Source organism: Chiloscyllium punctatum, chromosome 24, assembly GCF_047496795.1.
Source record: "Chiloscyllium punctatum isolate Juve2018m chromosome 24, sChiPun1.3, whole genome shotgun sequence".
NCBI classification, from domain to species: Eukaryota; Metazoa; Chordata; class Chondrichthyes; order Orectolobiformes; family Hemiscylliidae; genus Chiloscyllium; species Chiloscyllium punctatum.
Genome location: NC_092762.1, coordinates 1,077,749 through 1,095,791, shown reverse-complemented (window position 1 = coordinate 1,095,791; position 18,043 = coordinate 1,077,749).

Sequence of the window (18,043 nt, the reverse complement as noted above, 5' to 3'; positions counted from 1 at the left end):
TTTAGCTCTTCCTATTTCTGCCGTACCTTTGATGATGGGAGGGGCTTTGAACATAAATTATTCAATTTACTGATGATGGTTAGTAGCTGAAAATAAAGATACTATGAGTGACTTGGTGATGGGAAATAAAAGGTTACATTGTGTGGAAGGAAAATTCTGGATATAAACAAGAATTTTAAAAAATGAACTCCATTCTGTCTGCTCAGGTCTTGCCTACACCGCTGTACCTCCAGAGGACTTTCCTTTTATTTTGATGAGTTCAAGTTAATCTCAGCCGCTAAAGTCAATTTTCTTCATTAATATGCAGATGTAACTACCACAGAAGGAGCAAACCTGACCTACTCTTGTGATATAAGGCAGGGCAAGTGACTGAATGGTTCGTACGGGTGCTTTTTGGGGCCGGGTCATAATTCGATTAGTTGTAAAATATTTATGGAAAGGATTGGCATTATATATAAGTTAAAGTTCTTAATTGGACAAATTTTGATAGTATGAGACAAAACCTTTCAAAGGTTGATTGGAGTAGACTGTTTGCAGCTCAAGGGACGGCCGGCAAGAGTGAAGCTTTCAGAAGTGAGATAACGAGAGTTCGGAGACGTGATGTTCCTGTTAGTGTGAAGATAAAGGCTGGTAAGAGGAGGGTACACTGGAGGGATAAATATATTCAGGCTCTGGTTCAGATTAAGAATGAATTGTATATTAGATATAGATAAATGAGATCAAGTGAATCTCGAAGAGTCCAAGAGGTGCAGGGACATTCTAAAGAGGGAAATGAGGAGGGCAAGAAAGGAAAATGAGATAATCTTGGGAGATAATGTTAAAGATAATCCAACGAGATTTGACCAGCACATTAAGAGCAAAGTGGTAAATCATAGAGTCATAGAGATGTACAACTTGGAAACAGGTCTTTCAGTCTCACTTGCCAATGCTGACCAGATATCCTAAACTAATCTAGTCCCATTTGCCAGTACTTGGCCCATACCCCTCTAAACCCTTCCTATTTGTATACACACTCAGATGCCTTTTAAATGTTGAAATTGCACCAGCCTCCACCGCTTCCTCTGGCAGTTCATTTCATACACACCATCCTCTGCATGAAAAAGTTACTGCTAAGGTACTTTCAACTTTTTCCCCTCTCACTCTAAACCTGTACTCACGAGTATAGGTTTAGATGAAACTCCACCCACCCCAGGGAAAAGACCTTGTCTATTCACTGTATCCATGCCTCTGATGATTTTATAAACCTTTATAAAGTCACGCCTCAGCCTCCAACGCTCCAGGGAAATCAGCCCAAGCATATTCAGCCTCTCCCTATATAACTCTACATGGCTGTGAATATGGAGGAGAAAGTGAGGACTGCAGATGCTGGAGACCAGAGCTGAAAATGTGTTGCTAGAAAAGCGCAGCAGGTCAGGCAGCATCCAAGGAACAGGAGAATCGACGTTTCGGGCATAAGCCCTTCTTCAGATTCTCCTGTTCCTTGGATGCTGCCTGATCTGCTGCGCTTTTCCAGCAACACATTTTCAGCTCATGGCTGTGAATATGTATAAGCCGAGAGGGTTGGCTTCATAAATCATGTTGCATTTTATATAAATGCTGTTTATTTTATTATCATTTAGTTTAAAATGGAGGCTGGGTGCCTTTGCAATTTCATACCAGTAGCACAGCAAGACTTGGGGAAATAAACTGCAACCAAAAAATGGACAAAAAGTTATTGCACTACGGATAATCTAACCTTATCATTCGTGTAAAAAATAATTCCCTGTATTGACCTTCCAGTTAATAGAGTCTATTAATTAGTCCTGTGTGTGTAATAATTTTCATCTATCTGTCATTCTACATTTAGTTGTTATAGTTAACGTGTGGATTACTGCACCTCTCTAAAAAGTCAAAACAAAATAAAGTAAAACTGCAAATTAATATAGTATCTAATTACGACAAAAAAATAGCAATTCAATGACACCAAATTGGAAAGGAATGTTGAAATGTAGCCAATTCTGAGGAGTACAAGAAGTTGCAAGAGATCATTAATTAATTTATGGTATGTTCAAATAATTAGCAAATGAAGATCCACACAGATAAACGTAAGGTGTTACATCTTGATACGAATAATGTGCAGGTCACTTATTCAAAGATGTGTGTCTAAGTGAGGGAGACAAACAAAGGGATCTCAGACAATTACATCAGTCACTAACAATTTCACCACAGGTTCCAAAGGCCATAAAAATGCAAACAAAGCTCTAAGCTTTATCTCTAAAGGGATAGATTTGAAAGTAGGGTCACTATACAAATTTGGTTGACTATAATTAAGAGTATTGCCTGCAGTTCGAGTTGACATATTATAGAATGTATGAGAGACAGTGAAGAGAAGATTTATAAGAATAATACACAAGTTTCTGGCTGTGTATATCAAGGAAGAATTGTTGTGCTGTTCACTTCTCTCTTAAAAAGAAGGCTGATAGTTCTAAAATGATGAAAGGTTTTGAAAGGAGAAGGTATAGAGAAAACATTTCACTTTGGGATAGAACATAACTAGAGGCTGTCAATATAAGATGGTACCTCAAGAAATCCAAAAGGGAATTCAGAGGAAACCTCTTCACTGACAGAATGATGAGATTGGGGAATATGTGACCAGACAGAATAGTAGAAATAAATAGTTTCGATGTATTTCAAGGAAACTAGGCGAGCACTTGGAAGGGATGGCGATTTAGATGAGGAAATATGTGAAACACCTTGAGTGGAACATAAGCACTGGTATGGACTGATTGTGCCAAATGGTCTGTTTTTCCTCTGTAATCCTATGTAGAAAATCACCATTGTATGAAACAAAAAGTGTATTAAGAACATCTAGAAGAATTATAATGTTTCTCACAAAAAAAGTCTCAAGTGTTCAGCACTGAATGTAAATGATTTTATCACATGGCCATTCTTCACTATTTGCTTGATAGCACTGAAAAAGCAGTAATCACAGTACTCTTACTAGGAGTAGGAGTAACCCATTGTCCATGCACCAATTGGGGGATCTTAATGAATTATTAATGGTCTCAGTAGGACCTGCCAACCTGGTCCTGGGAATGTTGTGAACACTGTAGCCCTCACGGCTTCTTTCACTCACTTACACTGATTTCCAGTTCCCATAATGATCGCCACCATGGACAGGAGACTGTTCCAGTATGCAGATGGGATACCTTGTTATGAGCCATAAGGTACTTCATTAGGAGGGACATACTCCAGGCGTGTCTCTAGGATGCTGGAGGAGGTCTCCCACACAGTGGAGGACCCACCTACTGCTAATAAACTGCCAGCATTGGCGGTAACAGACTCTACATTGACCACCTGAGTGGCCATCCTTTCCCTAATTTGGGATCAATAAAATACTACGGAGGTGGAAATATGAGAGCCACTGAAACTCCTTCCTTCCCTTATTATTATCCACCTAATGACCTTGCTGCCTGTCCCTAGAGAGCTGATAGAACCCAGTCCCATTCCAATATTCAAGAACATGAAGATCTGGCAAACTGGTCAACAATGATAAAGCTTAACACAAACAGTCTTGGTCTGTCAAATTCTAAAGTGTAACTTGAGATGAGTTCAATAAAATGGCAGAAATACAGAACAACCACTTCCATCCATCAGAAACAAATTTCTATGATTGGGAACGGGTGGTCCGCTTTTGGAATGGAGCAGTGCATTTGAAAAGTTAATGTGGAGCAGCAATGTTATGTGATGGATGTGTGCACAGTTTGAAGCTGTTTGCTGATTCAGTTTTGCTGAAGCTTTGGCAGATACATTCCAATTAGAATCAATTAAATCTGCCAAAGTGGACATTAAATACTCACATTTATGAGATGCTTTAACATCGAACATAGAAAAGTACAGCACAGAACAGGCCCTTTGGCCCACGACAGTGTGCCGAGGTTTAGTCCTAATGTAAAATATAATAACAACCTACACACCCCTCAACTCACTGCTAAACATGTGCATATCCAGCAGTCGCTTAAAAGTCCCTAATGACTCTGCTTCCACCACCACCACTGGCAATGCATTCCATGCATTCACAACTCTCTACATAAAGAACCAACCTCTGACATCTCCTCTATACCTTTCTCCTAATATCTTAAAAATATGACCCCTCATACCAGTCAATCCTGCCCTGGGGAAAAGTGTCTAGCTATTGACTTTATCTATTCCTCTCATTATCTTGTATACCTCAATCAGGCCTCCTCTCTTCCTCCTTCTCTCCAGAGAGAAACATCTGAGCTTATTCAACCTTTCTTCATAAGGCAAGCCCTCCAGTCCAGGCAGCATCCTGGTAAACCTTCTTTGCATGCTCTCCAAAACCATCTTTCTTATAGTAGGGCGACCAGAACTGGACACAATATTCCAAGTGTGGTCTCACCAGGGACTTGTAGAGCTGTAGCAAAACCTTGCGGCTCTCAAACTCGATCCCCCTGTTAATGAAAGCCAAAACACCAAATGCTTTCTTAACAACCCTATCTATTTGGGTGGCAACTTTGAGGGATCTATGTACTGCACACCCAGATCCCTCTGTTCCTCCACACTGCCAAGAATCCTGTCTTTAACCCTATATTCATTCGAGTTCAACCTTCCAAACTGGAAAAGGATGCACCAAATGCCAAACAGGAGAAGTTTATTGACATGTATCAGAAGAGTTAGGACCAATACCAAAAACATGAAACCGGCTTTTAAGCAGGCTTTCAAAGAGAGAATGAGTACCAGAGGGCATCTGAGGAAGTTTATCAGTAAAGTACAGCTAATTCAGGGGACTTGACCATACTCATGGACAAAAAGATATAAAGCAATCAGAGAACCAAAGAACAGAGTGTGTATATAAGGGGTACAAGAGACAGTGTGGATCAAGGCCTTGAAGAATTTAGAGATAGACATAAGTTTAAACTCAATACATTAGATGATAATGAGCCAGCTAAGATCTAGTCCTTTCTCAAAAGCAACAGTTTTAAGTTTACCAGTCTTGTCCAGGCCAGCAGTAAATGGGATTTTTATTTGCACTGTGCACATCTCCTGATTTCACAAGATATCTTAGTTTTGTAAATGTAATAGAATGTATTTTCCACCATTTCAACAATTCATTAAAATAGAAATTAACCAAACTAAACAACTTTCCAAAGCTGTCTTTCAACAGCCAGACTGATACAATATTCAAAGAGGATCTGCATGAACAAAGTGGACTTGTCAGGGGGTTAAATCATTTCAAATTCTAAAACTAGATTCCATTATAATCATATCAGCTGGATGTTGGATACTCCATTAACAAAAAGTTCCCAAATTCAAACGGTTGTTTGCAAATACAGAAATATTTTGACATAAAGGGAAACAACATTTTATACTGAACAATAAAACAGTTATGATGCTTTGGAAAGTGCACAATGATTGATCGAGATGTCCCCTATGGAAAAATGGCCTGGTCAGATGGTGATGGACAGTTGACAGCTGAACTTTGTTAAGTTTTTAATTGGCAGGTTGCCTGAGTGGTCAAGGTATTGTCATGACAAATGAGGCAGAGAATGCTATCACCAAATTAGCCGAATCACAACAAGCATTGGCAGTTAACTGTCAACCATCTCCTGGTCCATTCTCCATGCCTTTACCAATCATTACCCAGATTAAATGCTTTCTCCCTTTCCATTGGTATTCTTGAGAGTGTCCTGATAAGTACAATACTAAAGACTTAAATTTAAAAAAAACTTTTATTTTCATCAATACTCAAATTTCCATGTTGTACCAGCTGGCAGAGGTGAAACTTAACTATAATGTATCAGGCCTACAATGAACTGTTAAAGTTCTGCACTGGTCTCAGAGGAAAACCAGCAACAATGTCCTTGTGGAGATATTACTTTGCCTTTGATCCTATACAACAACAATTTCAAAGCCATTGAGGAACAGAAATAAATAGAAACAAACCACATGCACATACACACAGCACACTATTTTTTAAAGTAATAGAGAGAAATTCTGCATTAACAGAAAACCTCATTGTCATTCTGAATACTGAATGTGGCACCAAAAGCACCTTTGTGATAATGACAGTTTGAAAATCTAGCCCATATTGGTTTGTAGCAGTTGAAGAATTAGTCATTCTATTATGAGCCCCCCTCAGTTCCTACACCAGTATGTGACCATAGATTCAGATTGTTTTTAAAGGCAGATAATAATATGAAGTTGCACAGTGGCAGGAGCACGGCTCTCCTATGGACAGCACTAATGAGATCTCACACACATTGGCTCTTTAATAAAGAAATGGGGCAAACCTCAGAGATAGGGAAATGTAAATAAAGGAACCACTAACTAGATTTCATCCAATTCGATGGTAACTGATACCTGATCACCAAATTCAGCTGGCACTTGAAAGGATGAAAGAAGCCCCATAAGGAGAATTCCAAATTTCACTTGATTCTGTGTCACATTATCGCAAGAGAGCTTTGTAGTTGCCTTCTAGCAGACATCATTTTTTTTCCACAAACCACAGAGATCAGAACCGAATAGTGCAGAACCGCATCAAATCTCATCTCCAGAAGCTGTGTCAATGGGTGTTTGGGTTTACAGTGCCTCTGTATTCTGAGCTTCGGCCCCAACCTCTCGCTGATCCCTAGTTTTCTTGATAAGTTGCAGTTCCAGTCAGTTTCTATTTCATCATTGTCCCAGATTATAGAGGTTTCAGTATCAATGAGTCCGCCAGTATAGCACATTGGTTAAATCAGCAGTGGCTCCACTGAAAAGGCTTTTAAATCCTGAGGTTCATAGAACAGCATATAAGTATCCATGTTAAATGACCTAATAACAATTAACAACATTATATTTGATCTGCTATATTTTCCATTACTGATTGCAATGAATCTACCTCATGGGATGCAGAAACTCACCAATGTCAGTAAGAGCCCCTTAAACATTGGGCAAAGTCCAGGCTATTGACTTAAGAGAATAAACTCCATACATTAATGCAACAAAGAAAGCAGATTGAAGTCAAATGATGCACAGGTTTGATAGACAGCAAAACCCTCTCTACCCTAGCAGAGTAGAAAAGTTGCGCATTTATATAACATCATAATGCCACCTCAGAGTATCCTAAACATCTCTTTCCAGATCCCTGAAACAAGTGCAGAGCCCCTGGGGCCACTGTCAACTACATACTACTAAACCCAGGGAATCATAGACGGAATATCAGCATGTGTTCATGTAACAGTTTAAAATGTGTTTAAGACCTCCGCTCGAGTAATAAGCAAAATATTTTCAAGGTATGAACAGTAAATGAGAATAGGTCACTTGGCCTTGGAGCCTGTTCCACCATTCAATAAGATCCTGACTGACCCGATATTAACAAGCTTATAAAACATTCCGCTGACAATATCCCACTTTAGCTTCTCTCATTCTATCATTTTAATATATTCCACTACACACCTATTCTAATCTGGAGAATAATTCTCCTGCTGTTAATCACTGTTCCACAATGTACTCCTTTCCTCATTCTCGAATCTTGCCTATTTTTTAGACAGGATAAAATAGATTGCAACAGACTCCACTGTTTGCTTGTACTTGACACAATAAGAACTACTGAAATATTTCAATACACTCCTTTGGTGTAAAATATGATTTGTTTTAATCCTTTAAAACTGGTTTAGTTCGTTTTATATTTGCATTGAATGGTATTTCAGTTTGATCCAGATGTTAGTAAGTGAAATATTACAGCACTGAGCTTTGTCTCATTCTCCTCTGGTGGAAGTTGGAAAGGAGTGCTTTCTTACAACAGGGGGTCAAGAGAGTGAAAAATGAACGGCCAAGTTGAGTAATAATACATGCAGGTTCTGACAAAGTCAGTTTTCAATCAGAGATGTTCTATGCAACGACCGAAGTACTTTTGATCATGTAGTCACATGTCGGAAATGTGATATCTAATTTGTGTACCGTGAGAAAACCAGGAAGGAGATGATGACCAGGTCATCTGCTCATCGGGATTGAGCAATAAATATTGGCCGGGACACCAGATATAATCTCACTTTAATTCAAAATAATAAGGGTCCCTTTAGAGGGCAGAGTGGCTTTGGTTTAATGCCTCATACACGTCTGATATGCAGGATTATCTCAGCACTGCACTGCCGTGGCAGTATCAATTAGTCTATTCTAAACCTGATAGTAGATCTTGAACCCTCAACATTCCGACTCAACGACCAACGTTATACTTAGTGATACCTGAGCAGCACACAATACTCTGACAAGTGGCTTATTATTTACATCCCCAGGGATTAATGAAGCAATTAAGGGCAATTGCATCAATTCTGTATGAGATACAAAACAGACCTCTGATGATAGAATGATCATCTCCCTACCCTTGGTCAGTAGGCTTATTTTCCTCGATTAGATTTCGTAGACTTAGATTCCTGACCCACCTACTCCAGAGGTGTGTCATACATCGCTGAATATTTTAATTTTAAGAAAAGGAATACTTCTTCAACCAATGGGCTGTTGTCATTTGGAAATGCAATATGTGTAATTAGGAACCAGCACTTTGGGTCACCTTTGCTGATTACCTGTGTGTTCTACGGGAGTCAGTAATTTCTATCAGTGTCCACCGTTAAAGCTACAAAAAGTTCTCTAATATCTCTCCTCAATAGGTCATTCTTCCCTTTTGAATATGGGCAATGAGCACTCAGTCCTCTCTCTTTTTTAGCAACAAATGGCTACCTTGCTTCCAGTTTGCTATCAGCAAGAGGTTAACTTGCACTGTAAAAGTGTGGCAATACAGAGAACAACCTCCCCATACATGACCCAGGCGAAGATCACAAGATGCAGCACAAGCCAGTGTTTATGTCCAGAATTAGATAACCAGGAAGGATGTTCTCCACGGCTGGGGAGTCCCGAACCAGGGCTCACGGTTTAAGGATACTGGCTCGGGCATTTTGGACTGAGATGAGGAAACTTTTCTTCACCCTGACAGTGGTGACTCTTTGGAATTCATTGTCAGAGAAATTGATTGAGTCCAAAACATAATAGTTTTTTTTCAGACTAAAGGAATCAAAGAATGATGGAACAGGGTACTGAATTGGATAATCAGCCATCATCATTTTGAACAGCAGCGCATGCTGAAGGGGCTGAATGGCTTACTGCTCCACCTATTTCTGTGACCATTCTGTGGCTTGAAAAGATGTACTTTGTTCAAAAGCTAATCAAGATGATTGTGATTTAGACATTCCTCAAATTAAATTGAACAATGAGGAAGTTCTAGAAAACTGGGATAAACTGCTGAATTATCTTCCAGATGAAAAACAAAATGACCTGAAAGAGTTGGTATAATCACATGGGGAGATATGTGGGAATAACCTGGGAATTACTGATCTCACTACACATAATATTGATTGAAGAAATGCTGCTCCAATCAAGCAACATCCTATAGATCTAACCTTTGAAGGTTGGCACAGGTTCAGAAAGAGACTGAACACATGCTGAAGCATAACATGGTCGTACGTTGGATCAATCTTACTTTGTGACTGTCACTTTCTTTTCTCGTAAACTTAAATTGTCAACATGCTCAGAATTTGGACAGAGTTTGGACTCCATGTTCATTTCACAGATTCGATTGAACACAAGGACAAATTAAGACACTTCAAGCAAACACTTTCAACTACAATTAAAGAGGCAGCTTGATACAGTACTTGGGGCAAATGGAACCGAATGTTATGGGGAGAAAGCATGATTAGGCTATTGAGTTGGACAATCGGCCATGATCGTGATGAATGGCAGGGCAGGCTCGAAGGATTGCATTGCCTCCTCCTGCTCCTATTTCCTACGTTTCTAAACCGGCTTAAATATCCAAGAAATCTGAGGATTCAGAATTATAAGCTGTCATCAGATGATTTAGGTAAACAGGTTAGACATTAGATTTTCTAGTTAGCATATAAAGTTAGTGCATATGATCTCCCATTATTGTTGCTTGAGGCTGAGATGACAGTTCATTAGAAGCTTTCCCACCACTAAGATGAATCTGTTTGCTGGATTTATCCAGACAATTTTGAACAAAAATATTTTAAATGTTGTGATTCTCCTGTCTTTGATTCCATGTCTGTATTTGAACAGGATAAGGCTGTTGTGGATATTACCGCTGCAGCTTCAATGTTCCTTTTCTCTGTATCCTCAAGTATCTCCAATCCAGTTGTTGTCAGTTACCAACACTCAATGACAATCAGCCTTTCTAATTGAAGCAGTAATTGCTGGAGAAGCTCAATAGGTCACAGGACTCAAAAAACATTAACTCTGCTTTCCCTCCACAGATGCTGCCAGACCTGCTGAGATTCGCCAGCAGTTTCATTTTTGTTTCAGATTTCTAGCATCTGCAATTTTGTTATATTGTAGCCTTTCTAAAATTCTGTCAAACTTCATCTCATCCAAGTCTCAACTACATTTTTGTTTCACCATGAACTGGACATCAACATCCTCTTCATAATACCTCAGCCAGGCCCCTGCCCCTATGAAGTTTAAACAGGGGATTTATGATATTTGGCCCCACTCATTCTTTTGCTACCCTTTCACTGTTTGTGACGAATGATGACTTTTGGATTCCCTTTTAAAGTTAGCTGCCAGTCTCCCTTACTCTTTATTTCCCCTTTGAACTGTCTATATTTAGCATCGTTCTCACTGGGGTTAACAATAATCCATATCCTTTGGAATATCATGCAGGGAATTAGTGTATTGTTTTTGCCACCATTTCCTGCTTGTGGAAATGTTAAGCTGTACTGTACAGCTGTAGCTGAACATTGCTCAGATTTGTGCACAAATGTCCTTGCTCAAATGCCCTCTTGCCCCATTGAACTCAACCCTCCTCCAACTCAGAATTATTCTGGATTGTTCCTTGTTCATTTTATACACAAGCTAAAATATTTTGATACAATGACCGATGCTTTCTTAAATGATCCCAGTCTAATATTTAATGCACTTTATACATATTGTGTGTATGTACACAAATTATGAAGTTGGCAGTGCAGATTGAAGATACCATTAGGATTCTGAACATTATAAATAGGACCGTGGCATGCAAAATAAGGAAATTATGACAAATGGTTATAAACAGTCCTGCTTTTCCCTCATGTCTAGTCTTTATGCAGCACGCTTCAGGAAGGGATTTGAGAAGGTGCACAAAAGGTACACAAAAATGGTACCAGAGATGAGCAACTGGATAATTATGTGAATAATTTGAAGAAGCTCGGGCTGCTCTTTATGGAGAACAGAAGATGAAGAAGACATTTTATACGTGTTCAAAATCATGAGGGATTTGGATAGAGTAGTGTAAAAGGATTGGTTACTTTGTGGAGGGTTGGTATGGACTTATTGGGCCAAGTGGCCTGTTTCCATACTGTACGGATTCTATTTAAAAAAGCTTGTGAAGAAAAGGATGCTGACTTAAGATGATCAGCAAAATAAAACAACTGCTACAAGGAATTTTTTTTAAAAAATAGCATAGTTTGGAAACTGGGATGTTCTGCCTAATAGTGTAGTGGTGGAGGCAGCTTCAACTGAGGTCATCAAAAGGAATCTACAATTTTCATAAGGAGAGGTTTTGCAGTATCACATAGTAAAAAGACTTGGGAGTGAACATAGACAAGTTTCTCTTTGAGAGCTGATCAAATCATTGCCTCCGAGTTGTTACCATTGATCATTGGATAACATTGCACAAACTGCAAGCTCTCCAGTTATTTCCTAATGGTTTGTCATATTCTGAAATAATGACTAACTTAGTCATGCCTGCAACTAAACTTATTTTGCAATTACTTCACTTGATCCAGGAGAACCTGCATTCCCATTTTCCGCACTGTTTGCACTGACAATGTTTCCAGAACTGCAATTCATCAAAGAACACATATTAAGTCATTTAACATCAGTAAACTTATCCAGAATTAAGTCCAAAGCAATTTAACAAAAAAAAAATCGCAGACTTGAGATTCAATATTCCAAGCCTGGTCGACTAGTTTTCTTAACTTAGTCAATAACTACAATTTTAATAAATCGCATTATTTTGCCATAGTGATAATAAAAGAACAGAGATATCCATGCAAAGTGAGAATTAGGTGTAACAGACCTTTAGCTGATTGTTGTTCTCATCAGAAATAGTGATTATAGGCAGGAAAGGTCCTTTCAGTGTAAGTCGAATGAGTTGCTACAGTTCATTCCGTAGAGTGTAAATGCTAGGTAGCCCAACATCGTAGCTCAGTGATGGTGAAGGGAGTGGAAATTAGGTACGTTAGTTCTTTTGCCAGTCAATCAAACTGCTCTCTCTTTGATCATATTGAGCTTCTTGACTATTGTTGCAATAACCAGGTGAGCAGTGAAGATTCCAGCTCCCAATTTTAGCATTGGAATGGTGAAGTTAATGAGGGGGTAATGACAAAGTAGTATACCTTGTATCCCAGTCTTGTAATCTTGCTAATGTAACTAGTTATTGCTGTCTTCACTACCCATCCCCCTGGAGTGTATTGACAATGCTGTCCTATGATCTAAAAAATGTTGCTGGGACTTTATTTGTTTTCAAGATGCATCATGAACCATCTTGGTCATGATGATATGAAGTTCTTTTGACTTCCACAGGATGTCTACAGTACACCACAATAAGGAAATGCTGTGGTTGGGGTATGGAAGACACAGTACAGAGTGAAAAGAAGAGAAAACCATTTCTTTAGTATGTCACCATTGTTTATAGCCATTTCTGGGCTATGCAAACCTTCATACTGAAAGACAAGCAACATTCAACCGACCACTGAAAAACTTTGGATGTTTTATGCTGATTCAAGATTGGTCTCTCAAAATAAGCCAAGCATTTCTGAACCAGTCAAGCAGTTGTTTTCTGTGATTGTTCTCATCTGTGTTGTTGTTCACCACACTGCCATGGGATGCTTTCGTGAGGCAATCCTGACAGAATCTTACAACAGCTGCCACCACTTCCCTTTCACATTATTGGATCCCTAATATAGCAGATTTAAATCTGACATTAGATCAAACTTAATTGCCAATTTGTTTCCTTTAGTTTCTGACAAACTTAGGTTTCCACCTAATTCACAGTGTGAGGTATCAACATTTTCACAGCTGGAACCAATCATAAAGTACCAGTTTAATCATTTTAAATATGTGCATGATCACAAAATTAATATTTGGCACTTCTTATCAACATCGAGAGTTTTGGCTGTGAGGGCAGGAGCTGGTGGGTGGGGAATAAAGAGGTCAAATAAAGACTTGTCTGCACTGGGACAGAGGGAAAACATCACAAATGCGAGGATTCAAGTTTAACTGCCTTATCTCTGAAAAAGAAACTCAAGGTTTTATACACTATTGCTAATTTAAACCTTACAAGCACAATTTGTAACTCAATGTTTGATTCAGAATCCAAATATAGTAATTTCTCATTATTCAAATTCAATGAACGGTCATGTCATATTAGTCAGTATTGGCTGTTTTGTTGAAAAAACAATTTTATTCCTTTTCCTTTCCTGCTCCTTCATCCGTTCGGAGTTTACTGAAAGATCTGACCATAATAACCCCGGGAGTAATTACAGTTCTCTGATCCAGAGCAGTGTAATCACCTCAGTATTTAGGCTTATATTCATTGATGATATCAGTGAAACGGTGTGGATGTGATGCTGCCTGTATTGAATTCACCATGAAAGCACTTTATGAACTTGATTCAAACAAATAACTATTATTAGGGAATGTGCCTGACTCTGTGGATGCACATGGCCTCTGGCCAACTTAAATTATAAAAAGTGTGAAGCATTCAATGGCGACATTGTATGGGAGATAGACCAGGGTGAGGAGACTAGGAGCTGGTCCCGATCCATAGCCATATTTCTTCAAATATGTAGCCATATTTCATCAAATGACACCGAACTTTGGAGATCATGCGTTGATTTGGGAGGTAGTGTGGAATGGGGGGTGGGGGATTGAGGATGAGCAGGAAAGAGATACAAAGGGAAGCGATGAGGTGGAGTGAAGGAGAGGAACCCAATTCTTCAGTATTTTCACTGTAGCTCCAATGTCCAGAAACAGAACCACATTATCGATCAACAAGCAATTTCTCGTCTTAGCATTTAGGGTGGTGGTACTACTGTTTAAGACAACTCTGTCATTAATATTAAATTCCATGGGAGGCAGTCTAGCAGCCTCTTTAATGTAGCTGCTGTTATCTGAACTGGTATTCGTCGCATTGCATAAAACATTTCAAAGGAATCAATGGTTCTTCAACATTCCCTTTTCACATTGTTGTATTCCAAATGAAGCATAATTAAACCACATCAAAATCAGATCATAATCAAACTTGCTTCCTCATGTCTGGCAAACTTTGATTCCCATCCTCCTGACAGTCTGGTCTATCAAAATGTCCCCAGCCACAAGTCATTGTGCAACACAAATTAAACAAAAGACTTACACCTATAAATGTCTTGCAAACATTTGAAAATAAACCCTGAAGATCAAAAGGCTCTATTGAGCTGATAGTGCTTTTTTTTTAAAAGAGGAATCACTCTCATCACCATGAGTAATGCAAATATTGGGAGGGGCTGTGGTCTGGAATGGTGGTGTTTGCTATAGCACAGAGAGATGTTGTCAAGAGGAAGTTCCTCCAGAAATCTTGCAGAAATTCCTGCTCTCTAGAAATTCCTTTCCACATTACATTCTGTTAAAAAAGGCCACTTTCAAAAGCTATGACTGCAATATATGTTGATTTTTTTTTCAACTTTCACAGAGGTTTGCAGGACACCATGGTCTGTTCTTTTTGAATAGATGGGGATGAGGGGAGATGGCCAATGTCATAGTATTGGGAAGCAGAGAGTTTGGTAGTCAATGTGTTTTCAATATGTTTAGCCTCATTGCACAGTCCAGTGCTTTACAGTGAACAACTGAAGGCCTGAACATTGAAAGTCTGGAAATGATTCTTGAAATACTTTGTGTTAATGCATGCTCAATTAATCACTGGCTTTTAACTGGGAGGTGGTAGGATTTGGGAAATAGCAGATTGTGAGTCTGGCACCTTCTCATTGCTAAGCCATGCTTACATCGACCAGTTCTCCTTGACATCGTGACTCTCCATGATCTCTCAGGCCTGCCTCCCTCATTTCCCTGATTATGCCCACCTTTGCTGCCCCAGCAATGATCAGTATGAAGAGTAGGGCTCAGAAATGTGTTGATCTGCCATCACTCTTACTGGAGTAGCAACTCTTGAAACTAAGCTGCACCATCAACTGATGAGTAACCCTGGCAAGAATCTCTTCATTTTAGATTAGAATGGAGCGAGATAAGCACAGCAGGTCAGGCAGCATCTGAGGAGCAGGAAAATCGCCGTTTCGGGCAAAAGCCCTTCATCAATGAAGAATCTCTTCATTGGTCACTGCTGGCAACATGCCATCCTTAGCATATGCCGAAACCTCCAGGTTTCAGTCCCAGCATCAGGTCTGCAGCATTCGCTGCAAGCTTCCACCTAAAATGTCTTTTTACAAGACTAACGATAGAGCAAAGATTATACGCCAGTCAATAATTTCTTTAATGTAACATAACAAACTGTGGAATTTGACAATCTGAAAGAAATACAGAAGTTGCTGGAGAAACTCAACATATTTTGCAGCATCTGTGGAGACAAAGCAGAGTTCACCTTGAGTCAAGTGACCCTTCTTCAGAGAGATCTGAAGTTGTGAACATGAGTCATTCAACGATAAACATTAACTCTGCTTTCACTCCACAGATGCAGCCAGATCTGCTAGCTGTTAGACAGTCACACATTGTATTCAGCTTACTTTTCAATGACCTTCTTAGTTACTGGAGAACCAGAATCACCAGCTCCCTTGCATTTTCAGCAGTTGATGTTTTCAGAGCTGTAAATGGTCATCAAGCGCCATTAAGTCAATTGAAGCAAACATTTATGTTCAGAATAAAAACATTTTTAGAAACTTGAATAGGAGTGTCAGGATTTCGAGCCACTGACAGTCAGGCTGGAACATGGAAATGAAGGATGTGACAAACCCATTTCTTCAATACTTTACACGTGTTGCACAGTCTTGAAAAGTCTCAAATAAAGAGCTTAGGGCAATTAGAGAAGGGCAACTAACTGTCCAATTTCTCCATTTAAGGGCTTTGGATTCTGGTTCTACATACAAGATTGACCTTACCTCATCAATGGGTATTGGCTCAGCAATTGCAAACATTAATGGTGGCACAGAAAGGTTTGCCACTCTGCTATTGTCCCAATTGATCCAACAGCTCTTTAGATTTGGCCGTTTCATTCTTGGGATAGTGACCCAGCAACAGCTTCTTGATCAGTCCACATCAGCAGCATGTGAACATTAGTGGTGCCATCATTCACAGCAGCGCTGGCTCCAGCTCTCAGTCCAAGCAGCAGGGTTCCACCACAATTCACAACATTATTGCTGCAAATGTCTTGTTTAAAAAAAACCCACCACAATCTAACTTCTAGAAAAAATACACACTTGGGAGGCAGAGCCCAGCAGTTTCCGTCATGTGCTAACTATGGCCTGGAATAGCGTATTTGACATTGTTCTCGCATGTATGTAGAAGGAAATACCTACATAACTTCACAGGAATTGTTTGTTCTCCAGCAATAACCTTTATTCCAAATACAAAATTAACCAGGAAATAAATTGCACTTTGGATCAAACTGACTCTTTAATTTCTTCAAGTTGTTCCTGACGGACTATAGGTTTCATTTCTGTCGCAGTTTGGATTGTCACACTTACTATGCCTACAATTGGTCATAAAAGATAAATGAGCATTTGCCTCCATCCCACAATTGTGTGCCAGCTATTAGAAAGACTGAAGATTCTAGATTCAGGACTGCAGCCTGCATTCAGCGTTTGAGTGAAACTGGCCACACTCCAGATGGGTGACTGCAATAGATGGTGAATTTGTTTTTCAAAACCTTTGTTGATGGTGATAACGATTAGAGACAGAAATGGGATATCAAGTTCTTGAATGTATTCATATTCAGAGTTGAGAAACTTCTATAACAAAATGCAAGCAAACTTACAATGAAGTGTCTTTGATGTCCTCTCCTAATGCAATATTTTTGAACCAAAATTCTGAAGCCCTAATTCTAATGCAGATAACAGAGAGACAGTAATGCAAATGCTCTTGCCTGGAATGGTGTTCCCTGCGCTGCTGGGTGATGTTTCCTGAAAAGTACCTAGACAGTAATTTCCTTTCTATTTTGTGTACTCTGAATGAAGCAAAACATTAATCACATATTGTTTTCAAACTTACTTTTTTCATGATAGATTTTGGAGTGTACAGTTTTCCATCCACCTTGCACTTTGGACTGTCAGGTGATCTGCAAATGGTCAGAAAAGTGCTATTCAGTCATGTTAAGCATACATCTACATCCACAATAAAATCATCATTATAAACCTGAAAAATGGAGTAAGCATTTCAAGCCATGGACAGCTAGATTTGTAAAATTAGTTCAAGGCACAATTACAGTAGATGGTGATTTATTACCCAAAAACCCTCATTGGCTGTTTGCAAGACAAGGTAATGAGGCTGGAGGGTGGGAGCAAAGAAAGGGAGATATGATACAACAAATTCATTTCTTCAATACTTTATACTTGTTGCAACGTCTCAAAATATCTCAACTAAAGAGTTCCAGGCCCAAATGGAGACGAGGCAACCAATTTTCCAATGTCTCCAATGAGGACCTTTGGTACTGTCTCGACATACAGGGCTGAATTTTCCACCTCAACTGACTCTTGCCAAGATTCTGATGAGTCAGGCCAAGTGGAGGGGAATTCAGGAGCAAAGCCCAATCCCTTCAGCACCATTATATTATCTTGTCAGTGGTGGGCAAATGAAGGCACCAGTTGAGAGCCACTCATGTTTGTCTGTGTTGTGAGCAATAGAGCTCCTCAACTCACGCAGTGAGCTTTTGCCTGCAAATCTCTTTAGTACAGGCTCAGCAATACCCATCACTAATGACAGCAAAGGAAAGGTCATTGCCCTGCTTTCACTCTGTTATTGCTGTTAGCTCTTG